The sequence below is a fragment of the Myotis nattereri genome, assembly GCF_964212035.1.
Source record: "Myotis nattereri genome assembly, chromosome: 3".
NCBI classification, from domain to species: Eukaryota; Metazoa; Chordata; class Mammalia; order Chiroptera; family Vespertilionidae; genus Myotis; species Myotis nattereri.
The window spans coordinates 108,444,192-108,459,684 of NC_138077.1; positions in this window are offsets into that span (position 1 = coordinate 108,444,192).

A 15,493-nucleotide genomic window follows, 5' to 3' on the forward strand; every position below is an offset into this window, starting at 1 on the left:
TGGCAAAAATAAATAAGGGCACTCAAACCCAGTGTTTGTCACAGTGTGTTCTCCAGTGACATTCTGGCTTAAATACCACATTTGTCTAAAAAAAAGGAAAAGGTAGATGAAGTTGTACCTACCTCAAAGTCTTTGCTAGTATTAATTGTAAAAAAAAGTATGGAAATTTTTTACACAACACAGATTTACTACATAGTGAAGGCTCAATCATATTATCTATTGGAGCTACTATTTACATAAAACCTGCTGTATTAACTTTTCACATTCTTGAACTGCCCCCCAAACTGCTTTTGCCTCTAGCAACTATTGAAAGGCATTTTCATTTAAAAAATATAATTACAGAAATTATATTTGTCTAATCACCTTTGTGTTGATAGATTATGGTACTGTGAACTTGAAAGCGCATTCTAGACATGTTTGGACACAGCAACAAATTAATTAAATACTTCAGACCCACAAATTAACATACATATTTATCAGATATTATCTATCATCAAATGCAATAAACCTCTTTACCTGTTTCATTATAGTAATCAATGTGCTACTGAAAATCTTTAAAGAAAATGAACGTTTTTATGGACTCAGTTTCTGGCATGCTGCTATTTTCAAAAAGGGTTCCTACGAGGCTGCAGATGAATATTTCAGCAAATCACACTTAGCTTTTTGTGTTGTCCTGAAAGTATTCTTTGCAAAAAGGTATTTAGGGTTTAGGATGAGGCCAAAAAGATTGCTATGTAATTTATCTCTATTTGCACATATTCCCTATTCCTCATAGGAAAAAAAAAAAAAAACACAAAACAAATAGTATCCTAAATGTTACCTTCCTTAAGAAATAAATTAGAAATGTCTGACTTAGAATATTTGGAAAGTTATTTTTTTTTAAATATGAAAGCATAACCACAGGAAGCTGAACACTTATTGTATGATGGTTTCCAATGTACAATACTAAGTTTTGTATTAAAAAGACATGGAGAGAAAAAAAAAAAAGACATGGAGATCTACTTGTACAACATAATTTGAAACACAGAGAATAAAATTGTTATGTGCTAAGCAATGAAATTGATTTTTTTAAAAAGACCTATCCATTTCATTCAGGTTTTCCATAATTTTTAGTTAAAAAATAGAAATTTACAAAACATTTTGGTAAATCTATGGAACTCCCTAGGGGTCCAGGGAGTAGAGTGATTTTTTCCCTACCCTGCATGAATCACCCATCCTCATTTTACCCCAATGAAATATTAACAGAGAGACTTGTATAAAACTAATTCTCTGTCCACTACAATCTCTTGTGTTTGTTTTAAAATTATTAATCAAAATCCAAACATCCTATCTAATAAAGAGGGAATATGCTAATTGACTGCCCCACCCTCAAAGATGGAAGCACCCACAGCCAATAAGGAGGGAATATGCTAATTGATCGCCACGCCCTCAAAGATGGTGGTGCCCACAGCCACAAAATGGTGTTGCCCAGTCCAGAGTCCCCCAGTTCCCTCAACCCCCCAGCCCCCAAGGGCCAGCTCGAGGTGCAGGCAAGCCTCAGATGGCAGCTGCCCAGCTGCCCAGGGCTGCCCGAGGCTCAGGTAACCAAGGCTGGCTGAGGCTTGCACTACCGGCAGTGGCAGCAGCAGAGGTGTGATGGGATGTCACCTTCCCCTGATCTCCAGATCGTCTCCCACCCCTGAGGGCTCCTGGACTGTGAGAGGGGCAGGCTGGGCTGAGGGACCTCCCTCCAGTGCATAAATTTTCGTGCACAGGGCCTCTGGTGTTACATATACAAGACTAGAAAGAGTTATCCAGTGGCTTTAGGATTGTAGCTTGTATTTACAGATGACTTTCTTTGTGCTTGAGGAAAATACACTATTATAATATAGGTGGCTATCAGAAGGAAAATTCATTATGAAAAACTAGCCTGGACAGAAATTTTAGCCTTAAAAAAAAAACCCTCCATAATCAGCACTGTCAGATATCATCAGAAACACAGTTGTTTGGGACATAATTCGTTGTACTGTCAAAAAAAAAAAAACAACACAAACAAAAAACCCCCCAAACAAACAAAAAGAAAACTATCCTCTTAGAATGTTTGTCTCATTTTCAATCAATAGAAATGTCAAATATTGATAAATGGAAGTTAACAAGATATTCTGGAGCAAGAAAGCTTTCTTGACATCTTGCAAATAATCAATTAGAGTTATGTAATCTAGCCATATTTAAAACTGTTCTTAACAATGACTTTGAGATATTACTTACATATCACCAAATTTCTCCATTTTTAAGTGTACTATCCAATGATTTTTAGTCAGTTTACAGAGATGTATAACCATCATTGCAATCCAATATTCATAGAAACATGATTCATAATAGCCAGAAGAGTGGAAGCAAGTCAAATGATGATCAACAAGCAAATGGAGAAATAAGCAAACAAACAAGTCCTGGTCTTTTTAATGAGATCATGGTCAGCTTCATCAAATTTTAAATTTTAAATCTAATGGGTATTATTTGTTTATTTGTTCTTGGGTTTCAAAAAAAATTGTTTAAACAGAAATTCTCCAAATTCAGAGTGAAAAGTTTGTGCTTTAAGGAAAGGATGAGTCTGAGATGTTGAAAGTCACTGAAAACTAGCAGAAGATAATTTGACCATCTACATTTCACTAGTTTTGTTTACATAATGCATGTATTATTGTTTTTATATAAATAAAGTGGTTTGTTCTTTCAATGAATATCAATCCAATTACCCAGAATAAAACTCCAGAAAATTGGTTTCTTCTAGAGCCACATCATAATGGTTTCAAAAATATAAGACCCAGGTATGTGGCAATCCAATTATTTATAGGCACAATACTATTTATACTTTGAAAATTTAAACGATTTATAGTTAGCAAAGAAAGATATGAAAATAAATTGTAGTACTAGAAATTATTTTATGTGTCTTATAGGATCAAATTCTGAAAAATTAATGTAATTTGAGTTCTTCTAGCTCCACTCTGGGAAAATCCTTTTTACCAAAATCTGACCAAATTTTGGCTAAGAAGAAGATTTCATTGGATGTAATCTGGGTCTATCCATGAGAAAGAAACAAAAATTACAAATACTGTAATTGTTATATATTCCACTTCTCCAACATCCAAAAATATATGTAAGATAGATTACCTTAAAGTAAAAAAAGCCACTGGGAAACACCTCCACCTCAACATGGAATGGCTTATGTCTCTACTATCTACTGAACTGAAAACCATATAAATCAAAAACTGAATTTAATGTTATTTATAATCTTCACTAAAGGCCCGGTGCACGAAATTTGGGTTCTTTTGTGGTTCCATACAAATCTGATGAATATTTTTGTTCTATGTCCTTAAAAAATAACATTAAGACTTTGATGGAGATTGCATTTGATCTGATCTGTATATTGCTTTGGGTAATATGGCCAGTTTATCTCTGTTGATTCTTCCAATCAGTGAACATGGAATACTTTTTCATGTTGTGTCTTTTTCAATCTCTTTTAATAATGCTTTTTAGTTTTCAGTATATAGGTTTTTCACATCTTTTGTTAAGTTGATTCCTAGGTATTTTATTCTTTTGGTTGCAATTGCAAAAGGAATTTTTTTCATTTCTTCTTCTGTTGTTTTGTTGTTAGTAGACAGAAATTTTTATACATTGATTTTGTATCCTGCAAATTTACTGTATTTGTTTATTGTTTCTAGTAGCTTGTTGGTGGAATCTTTAGGGTTTTCTATGTACAGAATCATGTCATCTGCAAAAAAAAACACAACACTTTTACTTCTTCCTCCCTGATTTGGATGCCTTTTATTTCTTTCTCTTGCCTTATAACTCTGACTAGAACTTCCAGAACTATGTTGAATAAAAGTGCTGAGAATGAGCATCCTTGTCTTAGTCCTAATTTTAGAGGAAAAGCCTTCAATTTTTCACTATTGAGTATAACATTGAGTAAGGGTTTGTAATATATGACTTTTGTTGTGTTGAGATACTTTCCTTTTATGCCTATTTTATTAAGTGTTTTAATCATAAAAGGATGGTGTATCTTATCAAAAATATTTTGTGGTGGAGAATCAATTACTATTTTTTAAAAAATGGTTCTGCCCCTACCAAATGTCAATGGATGCTTTTCATGAAAAGTTATTAAAGCTGTATTTCATCTCTATTTTGCTAGTATACCAGTATATCCATCTCCATAGGGGTTACCAAAAGCAATATTATTAACAATTTGGGTATATATAAAAAGCATATGTGGCTCCTTTCACAATGTAATGCCTGGTAGCTAATCCATTCCCCTTGTAATTTATATCAAGAGTTCCAAACAAATTTTTTACACCTCATCAATCAATTCTGGAAACTATGTAATGTAGTCAATATCAATCCCAGTCATTCCCCAGTCCATAAATTTATAAAAGTCATAGAGTAAAAATACCAAAAAAACTCCTGAAAACCCCACCATCCTTGTATCATCCATTTGTAGAGAAGTTTATAGATATGCCAAGACTGGAGGCTGCAGGCACGGTTTCCCTTAACTTTCTCCCAATAGCTGATTACATATCCTACATAGATGCATGTTACAATCAACACCCGTGCTCTCCTCTCCTCCCTGAGGAAGACTCCAGGACATAAATTTTCACATTTCTTCAACTGGCTATTCACCTGTATCCTTTATCATGTCCTTTAATAAATAAATGTGTGTCCCTGAGTTTTGTAAGCTACTCTAACAAGTAATTGAACCCAAGAAAAGGGTCTTTGGAACCACTCACCTATTCCTGGTTGGTCAGAAGCACAAATTATAATTAGGGCTTGCGACTGGAGTCTGAAATTGGAGGCGGGTCAGTTTTGTGGGACTAGAGCCCCTACTCTTTGGGATATGAGGCTCTCTCTGGGTAGATAGTGTGAGAAATTAGTTAAATTGTAGGACACCCAGCTTATTTCACAGATTTACTTGTTGTGGTTGGGCACAGGGGGAACTCACACACTTGGTGACCAGAAGTGTCAGTAGTGAAGTATGTTGTGTGAGTATGGTAGTGGTGTGAAAGCAAGAGAGATAGAGTTACAAGGAAGAAAGATACAGAAGGTGGAAAACTGAGTTGTTTTTTTTTTTTTTTCATTTTATGTGGTGTTTGCCAAACTAATACCTTATTTTGGAAGCAAGCAGTGGGAGAACATTTTACCTTTAAACCTCTTAATGATACAGTTACAAAATGCTGTAATATTATAAAAAATCTTGCAAAGTAAAGTTCTCTTAAATGAGCCCCAAAAATGATAAGAAAAAAACAAAAACAAACTTTGGTGTGAAAAAAAAGTGTTGCTGGAAAGGTCTCTTGAATGCAATTTCAGTCTCTATGTTCCTAGTGTATTCTGCTGATACTAAGAGACCCATTTTGATTTTGGTGCAATGTTAGGTAATATAACAGACTCTGTTACATTATTCCCTTGTGCTCATGCCTTACCTCAGCCTCAAAGTAAACCATGTTCCTTATTTTGAGAATAGTAACCCAGAAATTTTTTCCTAAATCATTTAAAAAATTATTTTGGTAAACTTCAAAAATTTACATTGAAAAGTATAAAATAGCATAGACTCAGTATTTTGACCTTGACATCTTATAACCTGTGGATATTGTGTATACAGACTCCACAGTATTTCTGGGGATGCATATTTTACACTAGTTGCCTGGTGCATGAAATTCATGCACATTAAAAGGTAATTAATTAGCAGAAATATTTTATATTGCTATTTGCCCTTTCTCTATAATAGAAGTGTGAGAGATGAAAGGAAATTAGTAAAATGTATATGAAAATAATATATAAATTTATTAATAAATAAACAGTAACAAAAAGATATAACAACAACAGAGGCATGATATAAAAACGACAAAAACATAATACGAAAACAACAAAAACATGATATAAAAACAACAAAAACATGATATAAAAACAACAGTGATGCAAACAATGACTGATAAAGTGATTAAACTTAGTCTAATATCTCCCTGTACACCACATTAAGAGTGAAAACACTTTCAGAGTGCTTGACTAATTTCCCTTGTGCTAAAGTATTTAGAACTTTAACTTTAACGTCACATGCTCTTCGAACTCGAGAGAAAGCAACATATAACTGACTATGTGTGAAAACGGGTTCAGGTAAGAATATGATTACTCTGTCTAGAGTTTGTCCTTGTGATTTATTAATAGTCATCAAAAATGCTGGCATCACTGGAAACTGTCATTGAATCAATTTAAATGGGATGCCAGTGTCAGATGGGGACAAATCAATTCTTGGAATCAGAACAACCCCTCCCTCTGCAGATCCTGTTAATACTTCAGCTTTGATAATTAGGTGATAATCTTTTGATAATAAATCTAGTAGCATTACAAAGACCCCATTTACTATTAAAATTTCTCAATAGCATGATGATTGCACCCACTTTCAATTTTAATTTATGACACAGCATTCCCAAAGGAGTAATACTATTAAGAAATTCAAGGGGAAAAAATTTTTTTTTCAGCATCATCTGTAGAATCGTCACACAAATATGTGTGAAAATCTCCATTGAGCATATCCAAAATTTCTTCATTTAATTTTTAAACGTGCTCATTTTTTGGACAAAGAATTGCACATTTAGATATGTTTTTAATATTATCTATAGATATAGTATTTCCAAAGGTAGCTTCAATAATAGATCCATTACAAATCATTTTACAGGGGATTTCAATAATATCCATTCCTAAGTAAATTTGCAGCAATTCCTGTAGATGCTGTGGGTAAAACAGTACTACCACAACCTCTAATATAATAAAATCTGCTATCAAGTTTGCCATCTCCAAGTGTTACTAACCATTCACTATAAGCAGAATCCTCTGATCTCATATTTGTTGTAAGAGACAACTTTCTGAAACATCCCCAAACATTGCAGTACTTTAAACTAGGTTGTACTATGGCTTATTGAATAGCATGCAGTACAATACTGAGACATTGTCAAAAATCCCCTCCAAGAAGGAGAACTTTCCCATCAAATACAACATTCAATTTTTTCTTAGTAATCTGTCTATGGCATTTATTGCATGACTGGATGCCATGGTGCATTCATCCATAATGAGAAGTTGGCCTTTTTAATAGTTTTAGCAACTTCACTGTTTATATCGAGTCTAGAAATTGAAGTTTCATTTAGTGGAATGGGTAATTTATATTGGGAATGAAGGTGCTTCCACTGAGAAGTAAATTGGCAGCAATTCCTGTAGATGCTGTGGGTAAAACAGTACTACCATGACCTCTAATATAATGTATTAAAACTTTATAAAGATATGCCTCCACACTACGAGGGCCGGTTCCTGCCTCAAACCTCGGCCTCCCGGGAAACAGCTCGGGGAGGGTGCAGCTGTGGCTAAGAGGACCCGGGACTCAGAGCATCCACTTTCCAAGGGTGGGTTCCTGCCTGAAGCCTAGTTGCCCTCGCGGGAAACAGCTTGGAGAGGGTGCAGCTGTTTCCAAGACAATCCCTGCAGGACTGATTTTCTTCCAGTTGGTGGAGCCTCGGTTGTGATATTACACCCAGGGTATTTATTTATTTAGTTATTTAAAATTAAATCTTTATTGTTCAGATTATTACAGTTGTTCCTCTTTTTCCCCCCATAGCTCCCCTCCACCCGGTTCTCACCCCACCCTCTGCCCTTACCACCACCACCCCCATCCTCATCCATAGGTGTACGATTTTTGTCCAGTCTCTTCCCACACAACCCACACCCCGTTCACCCACGAGAATAGTCAGTCCACTCTCTTTCTATGACCCTGATTCTATTATATTCACCAGTTTATTCTGCTCATCAGATTATTTATTCACTAGATTTTTAGATTCACTTGTTGATAGATGTGTAATTGTTGTTCATAATTTGTATCTTTACCTTTTTCTTCTTCTTCCTCTTCTTAAAGGATACCTTTCAGCATTTCATATAATACTGGTTTGGTGGTGATGAGCTCCTTTAGCTTTTTCTTATCTGTGAAGCTCTTTATCTGACCTTCAATTCTGAATGATAGCTTTGCTGGGTAAAGTAATCTTGGTTGTAGGTTCTAACTATTCATCACTTTGAATATTTCTTGCCACTCCCTTCTGGCCTGAAAAGTTTCTGTTGAGAAATCAGCTGACAGTTGTATGGGTACTCCCTTGTAAGTAACTGACTGTCTTTCTCTTGCTGCTTTTAAGATTCTCTCTTTGTCTTTTGCTCTTGGCATTTTAATTACGATGTGTCTTGGTGTGGTCGTCTTTGGATTCCTTTTGTTTGGGGTTCTCTGCGCTTCCTGGACTTGTGAGTCTATTTCTGTCACCAGGTAGGGGAAGTTTTCTGTCATTAATTCTTCAAATAGGTTTTCAATATCTTGCTCTCTCTCTTCTTCTGGCACCCCCTTAATTCAGATGTTGGTACATTTGAAGTTGTCCCAGAGGCTCCTTACACTATCTTCATATTTTTGGATTCTTTTTTCTTTTTGTTTTTCCGGTTGGGTGTTTTTTGCTTCTTCATATTTCAAATCTTGGACTTGATTCTTGGGATCCTCTAGTCTGCTGTTGGAACTCTGTATAATATTCTTTATTTCAGTCAGTGTATGCTTAATTTCTAGTTGGTCCTTTTTCATATCCTCGAGGGTCTCACTAGATTTCTTGAGGGTCTCACTAAATTTATCATCAGTTTCTAAAAAATTCTTGAAAAACCTTAAAAGTGTAGTTTTGAACTCTATATCCAATAGTTAGCTTCCTCCATTTCTGTCATTTGTGACCTGTTTCTTTGTCTCCACATTTCTTATGCTTCCCTGTGTTGGTAGAGTGGCTTTGTGTGCAAGGTGTTCTAAAGGGCCCAGTGGCTCAGCTTCCCCAATTACCTGAGGTGGACACTCTTGGTGCACCCCTTTGTGGGCTTTGTGCACAGCCTTGTTGTAGTTAAGCCTTGATTGTTGTAGGTATCACTGGGAGGAATTGACCTCCAGGCCAATTGGCTATGAGAATCAGCTGTGTCTACAGTGGGAGAACTTCTGTGCTGGAGACCCCCTTATGGGGCAAGACTTGCTTCAGTGGGGCTTTGGTTCTCACTGAGTCTGCCCCCTGAGTGTGTCCCTTATGGATCTGAGGAGTTGTAATCTGGATGGTCCCACTCTGACCATCCTGGCCCTTGGATCTCTAAGGAGGTGCTAATTTAGCCTCTGCCTGAGGCTACCCAGCAGGAGCTATGGAGAGATCTGCAGATTCTTCTGCTTTGTTTGGGGTTTGGAGGTGCCTAGATGAGGCCCAGCTGTGAAGCAATGCAAGCTGCTGTGGGGCCTTGGGCCTTCTTTTGGAAGTTCTGGGTCTCTCTAACACAGCTGCAGTTTGTTAGGTAATTTTCAGATTGCAAAGGGCCAGGGCTTTCATACGCAAAAGCCTCTGCGCACAGCTTGGGTGGGACGGGGTATCAGGGAATCAACAGGGTGGAGCAAACAGCTATGGCTGATCCTCAGCCCTGTTATAAGAGGCCCCGCGTCTCAGTGTCCTGGTAATTGCTGCAAGCACCTCTGAGAGAAAGCCACCCTCAAGTTCCGACCAATGCCAGACAGTCCACTTTCTCCCCGTATGAGTCTGGGTCCCCAGAGACTCACCCAGAACTGGAGTTCAGAGCAGTTGGGAGCTTGAGACTCCCTCCCGATTGAAAAAGACAACTGTGTCCTCAGTTGCCAGCCCTTTCCATGTGCGCCTCCATACCTCTGCACTTTATTTCCACACCGCACCTCCTCTGAGTCTCAGTGTGCTTTTCTCTTTTCTTCTAATTGTATAATTTCCACTCAGTCAGCCTTCCAGTGGTTCTGGATGATGTCCGTTTTTTCTTTTAGTTGTATTTTTGAATTTGTTGTGGGAGGCAGCAATTTCCTGTGTTTACCTATGCCACCATCTTGGTTTCTTCCTCACACCCAGTGTTTTTATATAAATAGATGTTTTTGTAATTTTATACCACTTTCTCTCTTTATACTAAAACTTATTTTTCATAAAATGATATTGTACTTCCTGTGTGGGAATAACTCTGATTCCCTATCATTCAGACCGTTCCTTATGTTTCATTTCTCATAGCAGTGTTAGTTTTTCTGAGTGACACTGTACCCAAAAATAAGCATGCATATTATCAACTCATAGAAATATTTATTAAGCATTGTGTACGCATTGTGTATGGAACCAAAAAGACCCCAAATTGGCACAGCAATCTTGAGAAAGAAGAACAAAATTGGAGTGTTCGCAAAACCATATATCAAGTTATACTACCAAGCAACTGTAATAAAAACAGCCTGGTACTGGCAAAACAACAGACAGTCTCTTCAACAGATGGCGCTGGAAAAACTGGACAGACATATGCAAAGAGATGAAACTAGACCACCAACTTACACCATACACAAAAATAAACACAAATGGATAAAAAATTTAACTATAAGTCATCTTATATAATAAAAGGGTAATATGCAAATTGACCCTAACAGCAGAACGACCACTGGAACAGTCACTATGAGGTACACTGACCACTTCTCGGTCCCTTCGCCTAGCCATCAGGCACCCAGTGGTGAACAGGGAACTGGCGGTGGGTGGCAGCAGGGAGAGGGGCCGGCTGTTGGCAGCTGCGGAATATGGCCCTGATCACAGGCCAGGACTAGGGACCATACCTGCACATGAATTTTGTGAACCAAGCCTCTAATGGAACCATAAAAATCCTCCAAGTCACCATAGTCATCAAAATCTTAGACACCCCTCTTAGCAATATGTTTACTGATACATTTCCTAGGACAAAGGAAGCTAAGGAGAAAATAAACAAATGGAACTACATCAAAATAAAAAGCTTCTGCTCAGCAAAAGAAACCATCAACAAAACAATAAGAAAGCCCAATGTATGGGAGAATATATTTGCCAATGTTATCTCCTATAAGGGTTTAATCTCCAAAATTTATAGGGAACTCATACAACTTAACAAAAGGAAGCTAAATAATGCGATCAAAATATGGGCAAAGGAATTAAATAGACACTTTTGAAAGAGGACATACATAAGGACAATAGATATATGAAAAGAAGCTCAAAGTCACCAATCATCTGAGAGATGCAACTCAAAACAACAATGAGACACAGTGAAAGTAGTACAGAGAGGGAAGTTCTTAGCTCTCCAAGCCAACCAAAAAAAAAAAAAAAAAAAAAAGAAAACATGGTAATAAATTATCTAACCCTGCAACTTAAAGAATTGGAAAGAGAGCAGCAACAAGAGTAAGCAGAAGGAAGGAAATAATAAAGATAAGAGTGGAAATAAACAACATAGAAACAAAAAATATATAAAATATCAATGAAACCAAATGCTGGTTCTTTGAAAGGATTAACAAGATTGATGACCTCCAGCCAGGCTCACCAAGATACAAAGAGACAGGACCAAAATAAACAAAATCAGAAATGAAAGAGGTGAAGTGACAACCAACCCTCTTACATACAAAGTATTCTAAAAAATACTATGAACAACTCTACTCCAAAAAACTGAACAACTTAGACAAAATGGACATACACTTAAAAAATCCACGCTTCCAAAACTCAATCAGGAAGAATCAAAAAACCTGAAGAGGTCAATAACTACCAACAAAATTGAAGCAGTAATCAAAAATCTTCCAGAAAACAAAAGCCCTGATCCAGCAGGCTTTACAGGGGATTTCTACCAATCATTCAAAAAAGGCCTAAAACCTATCCTCCTCAGACTATTCCAAAAACTTCAATAGGAAGGCACACTTCCAAGCTCTTCTATGAAACCGGCATTACCCTAATGCAAAACCAGATAAAGACACTACAAAGAAAGAGAATTACAGGCCAATATCTCTAATGAACATAGATGCTAAAATCCTCAACAAAATTCTAGCAAACCAGATCCAGCATTACATTAGAGAGTTCATAAACCATGACCAAGTAGGATTTATTCCAGGGATGCAAGGCTGGCACAATATCCTCAAATCAATGAACATGATACATCACATAATCAAATTGAGAGACAAAAATCACATAATCATATCAACTGATGCAGAAAAGGCATTTGACAAAATCCACACCTTTTCTTGATAAAATCTCTCAGCAAAGTGGGAATACAGGGATAATATCTCAACATTATAAAAGCCTTATATGACAAACCTACAGCCAACATCTAACTCAATGGGCAAAAACTAAAACTATTTCCCCTAAGAACAGGAACAACACAGGTATGCCCAGTCTCACCACTCCTGTTAGACATAGTATTAGAAGTGCTAGCCATAGCAATCAGACAAGAAGAAGAAATAAAAGTCATCCAAATTGGAAAAGAAGAAATTAAACTGTCATTATTCTCAGATGACATGATACTATACATAGAAAACCCCAAAGACTCCATCAAAAAACTACTAAACCTAATAAATGCATTTGGCAATGTAGCAGGATACAAAATTAGCACCCAGAAATCTATGGCCTTTTTATACACTCACAGAAAGAGAAACAAACAAAATAATCCCATATACCAATCGCATAAAAACATTAAGATACCTAGGAATAAACTTGACTAAGGATGTAAAAGACCTATACTGAGAAACTATAGGACATTGAAAAAAGAGATAGAGGAAGACATGAACAAATGGAAGAACATACTATGTTCATGGATTGATGGAATCAACATCATTAAAATGTCCATACTACCCAAAGCAATCTATAGATTCAATGCAATCCCCATTAAAATACCAATGGCATATTTCACAGACCTAGAACAAATTCTCCAAAAATTCATCTGGAATAAAAAAAGACCCCAAATATCCACAGCTGTCCTGAGAAAGAAAAACAAAGTTGGAGGGATCACATTACCAGATATCAAGCTATATTACCAAGCCATGGTTCTCAAAACTGCCTGGTACTGGCACAAGAAAAGACATATAGACCAACAGAACAGAACAGAGGACCCAGAAATCGACCCAAGCCATTATGCTCAATTAATATTTGACAAAGGAGGCAAGAGCATACAATGGAGTCAAAACAGTTTCTTTAATAAATGGTGCTGGGAAATTTGGACAGATACATGGAAAAAAATGAAACTAGATAACCAACTTACACCATACACAAAGACAAACTCAAAATGGCTAAATGACTTAAATGTAAGATGGGAAACCATAAAAATTCTACAAGGCAGCAAAATAGCAGACATATGTCATAGCAATATCTTTACAGACACCACTTCTAGGGCAATGGAGACTAAGGAGAAAATAAACAAATGGGACTACATCAAAATAAAAAGCTTCTGCACAGCCAAAGAAACCATCAACAAAACAACAAGAAAGCCCACTGCATGGGAGAACATATTTGCCAATGATACTTCCAATAAGGGTTTAATCTCTAACATTTACAGGGAACTCATACAACTTAACCAAAGGAAGATAAACGATCCAATCAAACAATGGGCAAAGGATCTAAATAGACACTTTTCAAAAGAGGACATACAGAAGTCCAAGAGACATATGAAAACATGTTCAAAGTTACAAATCATCTGAGAGATGCAAATCAAACAACAATGAGATACCATCTTGTACCTGTCAGAATGGCTATCATCAACAAATCAACAAAAAACAAGTACAGGTGAGGATGTGGAGAAAAAGGAACCCTCGTGCACTGCTGGTAGGAATTCAGACTGGTGAAGCCACTGTGGAGAACAGTATGGAGTTTCTTCAAAAAGTTAAAGATGGCCCTGACCAGTTTGGCTCAGTGCATAGAGCATCAGCCTGCAAACTGAAGGGTCCCAGGTTTGATTCTGGTCAAGGGCATGTATCTTGGTTGTGGGCACATCCCTAGGACCGGGGTGTGCAGGAGGCAGCTGATCAATGTTTCTCTCTCATTGATGTTTCTAACTCTCTATCCCTCTCCCTTCCTCTCTGTAAAAAATCAATAAAATATATTTTTTAAAAAAGTTAAAGATGGAACTCCCATTTGACCCTGTAATCCTACTTCTAGGACTATATTCCAAGAAACCAGAAACACCAATTAGAAAGGATATATGCACCCCTGTGTTCATAGCATCACAATTTACAATTGCTAAGATTTGGAAATAGCCTAAGTGCCCATCAGCAGACGAGTATGTTAGAAAACTGTGGTACATCTACACAGTGGAATTCTATGCTGCTATAAAAAAGAAGGAACTTTTACCATTTGCAACAGCATGGATGGAACTGGAGAGCATTATGCTAAGTGAAATAAGCTAAGTCGTAGAAAGATAAATATCACATGATCTCACTCATATGTGGAATATTATGATCGACTTAATTTGATGAACAAGAATAGATCCAGAAACAAATGGTAGGGGAGGAGAAGGGTTAGAGAGCAACCAAAGGACTTGCATCATGCATATTAGCATAACCAATGAACAGGGACACTGGGGCTGTGGAGGGGCTTTACCAGGGTGGGAATGGCTGTGGAGGGGGAGACAATTGGGGAAAAAGGAGACATATGCAAAACTTTAGACAATAAAAAATAAAAGAAAAGTGAAGTAACTTGCCCTATGTCACTATTGAGTAAATAGCAGAACCAGAATCCAAACCCAGAGTCTGATTCCTGAGCCTTTCCTTTTACCTGATATGTTAAACAAAGATAAGATGTGTCTCTAAATGTCTCCAATTCTCCCCATTGATTTGTTTACATTTCAGCTGACTATAAAAGCTCTTACTATCTGAGTTTACAGGAATCTGCTTATATATTAGAGTATTTCTTTAAGAATAAATACTTGATTCTAAAAAAATAAAATAATAAAAATAAGCACTCACTCAAAACAAATAAAAAAGCCCAACTAAACAAAAATAGAAGTAAACAAATGGTCAAAATCGACACATTGACAAACTCTATTAAAATGAAAGATTATGCTTTTCAAAGACACTATTAAGGGATTAAAGGGTAATCCCCTGAGCTGGAAAAGATATTTTCTTCAAACCTGACCAACAAAAGACTAGTATCCACAATATGTAAATAACTATAAATAAATAAAATAAACTGGATAGAAAGATGGCAAATAACCTACTTGTGCACTTCATAAAATAAGATGAACAAATGACTTGTAAACAAATGAAAAACATTATAAACTCATTATATTATAAGAAAGATAATAGGAGACCTGCAATACCAAATATTTGCAAGGATGTGAGTGAATAGGAACTACCAAACATGACTAGTATGAGTGCAGTCAACACAAACACTTCAGCAAACAATTTGGCATCATGTAGTTAAATATAAGAATCACTCTATACATTGTAACACAGCAATTGCAATCTAGTGTCAACTCTGAAAAAAAAAAAAAAGTATGTGAACCTAAATCAATTCAAGTCCATAGTATGAATAAATAAATGTTGTTATATTCATGAAATGTGCCTTCCTTGTATAACAGTGAAAATAAACAATTTTATTGTACTCACAACAACACAGATGAATCTTACAAATCTAATGCAGGATGAAAGATGAAAAGGATCGAAGAT